This window comes from Plecotus auritus, assembly GCF_963455305.1.
Source record: "Plecotus auritus genome assembly, chromosome: 2".
NCBI classification, from domain to species: Eukaryota; Metazoa; Chordata; class Mammalia; order Chiroptera; family Vespertilionidae; genus Plecotus; species Plecotus auritus.
Window position 1 is genome coordinate 116,725,166 of NC_137771.1, and position 9,139 is coordinate 116,734,304.

A 9,139-nucleotide genomic window follows, 5' to 3' on the forward strand; every position below is an offset into this window, starting at 1 on the left:
GGAAACTAAAATTGCCAGGATTTAGTGATGGATTGGGTATGGTATGATTCTTCAGTTTCTGGCTTAAGGAACTGGACAGATGGTGTATCTGACCAATTTGCATATTATCCTATTGTTAGTATAGATATGCATATAAAACTCAATTCCAATACTTTGTATCTGTCCCTGAAATTGGAAATTTATGTTTGTTTGTTTGTTTGTTTGTTTTTGTTTTTGTTTTTTTTTTGAGGAAAGATTCTAGAAGACACCATGAATTAAAAGTAGTGTGGATACATGAAGGTGGTGGAGCTGTCGAGTAAGTAGCTGGATTTATAGGCTTGAAGCCAAAAGTAAATTCTGGGATAGAAATAAACATTTGGAATTCATTTAGTTATAGTTAATCAATTAACTATAGACATGAATACATTTGCATCAATAGATTGAAAGTGACATGAAAATAGGGCTTAAGACCAAGCATAGAATAATCACACAGTGTATGGTCAATTCAGGAAGCTGTCTGCAACAGACTTATGTATAGCCAGAGATTAGAAAATGAAAATGTTATTGCAAATTAAGCCAAGGGAAGATATTTTTCTATAGAAAATATTAACAACAGTGCCAATCTGGCTTATAGTCAAAACAAAATTTAAAAATTTCTATTTCATTTTTCAATATATTTTTATTGTTGTTAGTATTACAGATAACCAGATAACTCCCATTCCTCCCTCTTTCTTCCTCCCCCCCCTTTCTTCCTCCCTCCCCTCCCCCCAGGTCTTCACTACCCTTGCCGTGTCCATGGGTTATGTATGTAAGTATATAAATTCTTTGGTTTATCTCTTTTCATCCTCCAACCCCATATCTAGGTATGTCATTCTGTTCCATATCTTCCCACTTTGGGTCTTATTTTGTTGGTCAATTCATTCTGTTCATTGGATCCTACAAATAAGTGAGGTCATGTGATATTTGACTTTCTCAGTTTGGCTTATTTCACTTAGTATATTTTCCAGGTCAATCCATGTTCTCCCAAAGGGTGAGAGATCCCTCTTTCTCATAGCTGCATAGTATTCTATAGCGTAAATATCCCACAGCTTTTTTATCCATTCATCTACTGATGGGCACTTGAGCTGTTTCTAAATCTTAGCTATCTACCTAATAAAAGAGTAACATTCCAATTGACCATACCTCCGCGATGCCCACCAGCCAATCAGGAGTGAGTATGCAAATTAACCAAACAAAGATGGCGGGTTAATTTGCATACACAGGCGCTGAGTGGCCGGGGGCGTTCCGCACCACCCCAGCTGCTCTGGGCCTCTGGGCAATGTGGGAAGGCGGCTTCGGGCTGGAGCAGAAAAGTAGCTCCGGCCAGAGTGAAGGCGGTGCCAGCAGCCAGGGGAAGAAAGGCCCTTTCTTGCATGAATCTTCATACATCAGGCCTCTAGTTATAAACAACATTGCTATGAACATAGGGGTGCATATATTATTTTGGATTGGTGTTTGGGGGGCTTTAGGATATATTCCCAGGAGTGGGATTGCTGGGTCAAACAAAAGTTCCAATTTTAATTTTTTTGAGGAAACGCCATACTGTTTTCCATAATGGCTGCACCAATCTGTATTCTGACCAACAGTGGACTAGTGTTCCCTTTTCTCCACATCCTCACCAGCACTTGTCATTTGCTGATTTGTTAATGGTAGCCATTCTAACAGGTGTGAGGTGACATCTCATAGTGCTTTTAATTTGCATTTCTCTGATGATTAGTGAGGTTGAGCATTTTTCATATATCTCTTGGACATTTTTATGTCTTCTTTGGAGAAATGTCTATTCAGGTCTTCTGCCCATTTTTTAAAAATTGGATTGTTTGCCTTCTTTTTGTTGAGTTGTATGAGTACTTTATATATTTTGGATATTAACCCTTATAAGATGTATTATTGGCAAATATGTTCTCCCATTCAGTGGGTTTCTTTTTCAATTTGATGGTAGTTTCTTTTGCTATGCATGAGCTTTTTATTTTGATGTAGTCCCATTTGTTTATTTTCTTCTTAGTTTCCTTTCATCTAGGACATGTATCTGTAAGCTATTGCTGCATAAGATGTCTGAGATTTTACTGCCTATGTTTTCTTGTAAGATTTTTATGTTTTTATGTCCTATATTTAAGTTTTTAATTCTCCTTGAGTTTATTCTTGTGTACGGTATAATTTGGTGGTCTAATTTCATCTTTTTGCAAGTGTCTGTCCAGTTTTCCCAGCACCATTTGTTGAAGAGACTGTCATTACTCCATTGTATGTTCTTGCCTCCTTTGTCAACTATTAATTGACTGCAATGGTGTGGGTCAATTTCCTGGGCCTCTGTTCTGATCCATTGGTCTATATGCCTGTTTTTGTGCCAGTACCAGGCTATTTTGGTTATTAATGGCTTTGTAGTATAGTTTGATACCCTGTATTGTTATCCCTCCCAATTCATTCTTCTTTCTCAAAATTGCTGCAGCTATTCAGGGTCTTTTATGGTTCCATATAAATTTTTGAAGTATTTATTCTAACTCTCTGAAGTATGCCATTGGTATTTTAATAGGGTTTATGCTGAATCTGTAGATTGCCTTGGGTAATATAGACATTTTAATGATGTTAATTTTTTCAATCCATGAACATGGTATCTATACACTTTCATTTCTTTATTTCTTTCTCTATTACTTTTTCCAATGTCCTATAGTTTTCCAAGTATGGTCTTTTACTAGTATCTCCTTGGTTAAGTTTATTCCTAGGTATCTTATTTTTTTTTATTGCAATGGTAAATAGCATTGTTTTTTTTTTAGTTTCTCTTTCTAAGAGTTCATTGTTGGTGTATAAAAATGTCATTGATTTGTGGATGTTGATTTTGTATCCTGCTACCTTGTTGAATTAATTTATTAAGTCTAATAGTTTCCTGGTGGAGTCGTTAGGGTTTTCTATGTACAATATTATGTGATCTGTGAATAATGACAATTTTACTTCCTCCATTCCAATTTGGATGCCTTTGATCTCTTCTTCTTGTCTGATTGCTGTGGCTAAGACTTCCAGTATTATATTGAATAAGAGTGGTGAAAGCAGACATCTTTGTCTGGTTCCTGTTCTTAAGGGAAACACTTTTAGTTTTTGCCCATTGAGTATTATGTTGGTTGTAGGTTTGTCACATATGGCCTTCATTATGTTGAGGTATGATCCCTCTATTCCTACTTTACTGAGAGTTTTTATAAAAAAAAATGTGTCCATTTTATTTTGGAACATTGGACATCCATGTGGATCTCAGACAGAGCAATTTTGGTGGAATCTCTTATAAAAAAAAACAGTACAAAAATTTTATTCATGTTGGTTACCAATGATATACTAGTCAAAATCAATTTTCTATCTTCAGTCTCATTTCTCTTTAGACTCTATCGATGATGTTGATTATCCCTTATCCCTTGGTTTATATCTCTTTAATGCCATAGTTCATTGCCTACTCTTCATTCCTTGATTTCTTTTCTGGCTCATACCTAGTGTTTTCTTCTCTATTTACTTCTCTCTTCCACAAGTCTCTTTTTCAATTCTGCCTTGTATTTACAAAGATACCTTGAAGATCATTGTAATTGGTTAGAGTAATACCAGCATTGCAGGTGGAACACATACAAGTGATGGGACAACCAATCTGACACTGATCATATTCTATAAGTTTTTAATTTACCATAGAAATACATTTTTATGTATTTCTTAAGCCCTATTCTCATGTCACTTTCAATCTATTGATGCAAATGTATTCATGTCTATAGTTAATTGATTAACTATAACTAAATGAATTCCAAATGTATTTTTCATTAGTTAATAATTTGTGAATAAAACTGAATAATGGAAATTGTTCTGATAAAAATCTTGATTACGCAAGTGTCCAACTTTGAGAGGCCCAGAGCATTCTAACCAACCAAGTTTAGAACCACTGACTTAAGTAAAAATTTCCTTCAAATTTGTAATTATGTGATGAGAGCAAAGTTTAAAAATAGATGTAATTTTGTATTTATAAGGAATGTGAACAGAAAATGTGATGTTGAGCTCCAAATCTATGGCAGACACAATTGTGCTAGCTCTTTAATGTTTCCTCATTTAATCTTCACACACTTCTTTTAAGTAATTAATACAATCCTTATTTTGTTTTAGTTCAGGAAATTGAGACTAGTTAATCACTTTTACTCAGGATATAGAATGAAAAAAATTGAATTCAGATTTAGTTCATCAAAACTTCTAATTACATGCTTTTTCTCACAATTACACCCAGTAGTGTTTTTTAAAGTTACACAATATCCCCAAAGAGAAGAAAGTATAGATTATCACTTTCAGATCCTAATACTTTATTTTAAAAAATTATTATAATAGAATTTTCATGAATCATAATTTTAAATAATGTAATTTTGTTATATTTGGTAACCTTATATCTGTGTATACTTTAAAATGAAATGCATGGTTTCTTTTTGAGGACAGAAATAGTAACTACAGGGTTCACTGAATTTCAAAAACAATGGAGTTGTGCATTAAACTTTAGCTCTGAAATCACAATGAAAATTAACCCATGAATAATATTCTGAAGCCATTCAATTCTAAACATTAGTTTTTAACTTTTTAATGTCATTAATGATAGACTCTTCAAAGACCAAGCTTCCAGTTGTATCATTATAGTAGCTTGTGCATTTATAGTGACTAACCAATAATATGGCATTTTAATATATAGCACATGAGAGAAAGAGTTGTGATGTTAACTTTCCATATTTAAGGATGCTTTGTTACATTAAGATTACATACAAAGAGAAATTATTATTGTGTGAATCACTATTCCTGAAAATCAGGCATTATAAGTAATATGACAAATTCAGTTTATTACATAAGTAAGGGGTGTGGGGAGGACAAAACATATCTTAAACAGATATGATTATTTTTGAGTTCACTTAGATAATAATTATCAGTAGATATTCTTTGAACATTTACCATAAGATTTAAAGTTACGATTATAAATGTTACTTTTCCATTAAAATTAAATCAAAAGAGATAGATACAATGGCATTTCTTTAGAAAAGATAGTAGATTAAAATTAGAACTTTTTAAATTTTTCTGATTAAAAATTTAATTTTTCTGAGTATTGCTATGGTGATTTTTTTTCAGTAATATGTATTATTTTACATTTTCCCCATATTTAATAGAAAATAAGTGTTTTTGCCCTATCTAGTTTGGCTCAGTGGATGGAGCGTCAGCCTGTGAACCAAAGGGTCCCGGGTTCGATTCCAGTCAAGGGCACATGCCCGGGGTTGCCGGCTCAATCCCCAGTAGGGGGCGTGCAGGAGGCAGTCAATCAATGATTCTCTAGCATCATTGATGCTTCTATCTCTCTCTTCCTCTCCTTTCCTCTCTAAAATCAATAAAAATATATTTAAAAAAGAAAATAAGTGTTTTCTAAAACTTACCAAATGCTGAATTTAAAATAGTTTATTTATTTTAAAATTTAGAGTAATGGACTAAATAATAAATTAATCAACAATGCTTCATTAATGAAATTTGTATTACATTCCTGAAACAAATGTCTTTTATAACATCAATAGGTCATTAATTGTTTCTGTCTTTGAAATTTTGGAAAAGTCACCATTTCTTGCTTAGACACATAAGTAGTCACCTAACATTGTGTGTGCATACTGTTTCTTTAGTGACAAACAATAATTATGTGTTTAAAATGTTTTGTAAATTATTACAAATGTGTTTAAAATATACATTTTATGTTACCATTGTAAAGTAAAACTAAGTATTCTAGGTTAAGAATGATTTTACATTTAGGGTCTATTACAATTTATGACTTCACACTTCCCCTTTTTTTTTTGTTTTTGCTTTTATATTCCCCAGTTACTTTAAAAAATGTGAATCTCAGTAAGTTACATATATATATATATATATATATATATATATATATATATATATATATATACACACACACACATATCTATAATAATAAAAGGGTAATATGCTAATTAGACTGGATGTCTTCTGGACGTCATTCTGGATGTTTTTCCTGATGAAACTGGGGCTGGAGGGAAGCCAGCCCAGGTTCTACCCAGGTGCCTGCGGGCAGCCGGAGGAGGGAAGCAGCCTGGGTCCCAGGTGCCAGAGGGAAGCCAGTGCCAGCAGCTGGGGGAAGGAAGGCCTACTCTTGCATGAATTTTCATGCATCGGGCCTCTAGTATGTATGTGTGTGTGTATATATATATATATATATATATATATATATACACACACACATATATATATATATTTTTTTTTTCAGAGAGGAGGGAAGAGAGAGAGAGAATCATTGATTGGATGCCTCCTGCATGCCCCCTACTCAGGATCTAGACTGCAACTGGGCATGTGCCTTGACCTGAATCGAACCCAGAACCCTTCAGTCTGTAGGCTGACGCACTATTCACTGAGCAATTTTTATTTTGAAATAAAAATGTAGTTCAAAACAAGTTTCATTGCCAGTGTAAATTTTCTGAAGGTGTTTGCATTTATTAGGAAGCAGTGATTTATTTACCCATTCCCTCTCTGTAAGCTACTCTGTTCTATCATAATAAAACCTACAAATACAGGACCTGCTCCATGAAGCAATGTTGATATAATACTAAAAGTACAAACACAGTACTTGGTTGTCAAAAGCATTTCCAAAGATTATTTTATAAAAGTAAAAATATAAGACAATTGCAATTTCCATTTTACACTTAAAATTTTGAAAATATTCATGGAAGATTACAATAATTGACATTCTTGGTTAAGCATTACTGTATGTCAGTCAGAGGAACTCAAATTTTTATTGTATGTGATAATGACCTGAAAAAATAACCTGAATTTTTACCTAATATATTATTTTCTTATTGAATTGGCTTCTTAAACCACTGGTATTATTTTTGCCATTTATACAGATATTTTAATTTTATTTTCTGAATTTGGAGAGAAAATCTTAGATCCAATTTCACTTTCAAATATAAATCAGATACACATTATAACATCTATGTATATGTTTGTCAAAATTTAAGACATGAGTAGTGTAAGAGGCTAATTGTTTCAATTGTTAACAAGACAATTAACTAATTATTATTCTCTTTAATCTGTGTAATATTAGAAATATTTTTCTCAGAGTTAATAGCTTATAATTAAAATTTTCAGCTCAACTAAATTAAAAATTCTAATTTTTATGTTGCATAACACAACCAAGCATGATTATTGCTGATTTAAATTATATCATTTGTAAATGTGATATTTGCATAAAGTCATTAGAAAACCAAAGACTAGTGGCAAGTAAAGAGGGCAGAGAAAAATATAAAATCTTTATGTACATAAGTCATAACTGAAGTGTAAAAATGTGAACATTCTTTAATAAAGTATATTTGTTATATGAAAAGTTCGACCATACTTTTCCTTGTATAAGATATTATTGTTTTCTAAAATCTTTAGACTGAAAATCGAGGGGTGTCTTATACACAGAAGTCAGCCTAGGAGGGAACTGCACAGGTGCATAGTTGCCCATATCTTGTCAAACAGGCTTCCTCCAATCACAAGGCTTGTTGTTACTGATGGCAGCTGATGTCATAATTGTAGGTGGAGGTGGAGAGTGCTCAGATGCAACAGGAACCAGAGCATTCTGTGCCCATAAAGATGTCAAAAAATAAAAAGATAAATACCCACGAGCGATTGTCTTACTCTCTCTGCAAAATTCAAACTGGATGTAATCCGCTATGCAAAAGAGCATGGAAATAGAGCTGCAGAGAGACAATTTAGACCTCCTCCCACTGAGTGTATGATCAGACAGTGGAGAAAACAGAAAGAACAATCCTTAAGATGACCAAAAAAGAAAAAGGCCTTAAAAGGAAAACCAGAAAAATGTTTAAAATATTGATTTCTTAATTTTGGGTTGGAAAAGTGGGGAGTGTCTTGTACATGGGGGTGTCTTATACACAGAAAAATATGGTAAATAGCTAGCCTAGGTAAAATATTAACAAGGAGAAGTTGAGAATCATGCAATATGCAAAATTACCTAGCACAAGTATTGGAATATGGTAATTATTCAATAAATATTTGTTGAGTCAATTGAAAGAAGGCGTATTAGTACTTAGGGAGAAATATTTGCACATATTTTGAATATAGAGGAAATGGTAAAGTTTTAATATGTTTGTATTTTGAGAATTTCAATGAAGGAGATTTCTTTCATTTATTTAACTTTGCTTTATTGATTTTTCTGAGAATTCCTTGTAGTGGCAATTGTTCCCCAGGGTGCCAATTTTGAATCATGCTAGTTAAAAAATTAACTAGCTTAGGCAAATGCATTAATCTAGGAAGAAAAATATTGAAATATTTCCTTTTAGACTGATATCTAAATACTGTAAAATTTTCTATTGCTGATTTAAAATTAGGCACTAAAAATGAATAATATACTGTAAAGAGCACTTATGTCTCTTATAGTCATCAAAGATATAGTTAGAAGTGTTAATAAAGACAATATTTGGTAGAGTTGATCAACATTGAAATATGTTCTGAGTGATTGCACTCACGAATTATACTGAATGTTTTCCAGATTGAGTTGTGTTTTTTGTTTATTTGTCTTGGTATTCTTATCTACTTTACCCACTTGACTCAGACAATAGCAATAATTCATTATATTGTGAGCAAAGAAACTTGGGTAAATCACAATGATAACAAATAAACAAAATGTTTTATGTATACATATATTTATATATAAAATACTTTGTTTAAAAAAAGAAATCAGCCCTAACCAGTTTGGCTCAGTGGATAGAGCATCAGCCTGCAGACTGAAGGGTCCCAGGTTAAATTCCAGTCAAGGGCACATGCCTGGGTTGCCTGCTGGATCCGCATTAAGGGAAGGCAGGGGGCAGCCAATAAATGATTCTTTCTCATCATTGAGTTTATGTCTCTCTCTCACTCTCCCTTCATCTCTGAAATCAATTATATATATACTAGAGGCCTGGTGCACGAAATTTGTGCATGAGGGGGTGTCCCTCAGCCCAACCTGCACCCTCTCCAATCTGGGACCCCTCGAGGGATGTCCAACTGCCTGTTTAGGCCCAATCCTGGTGTCTTACTCTCAATCCTGGTGGGTTTGGGACTAAACAGGCAGTTGGACATCCCT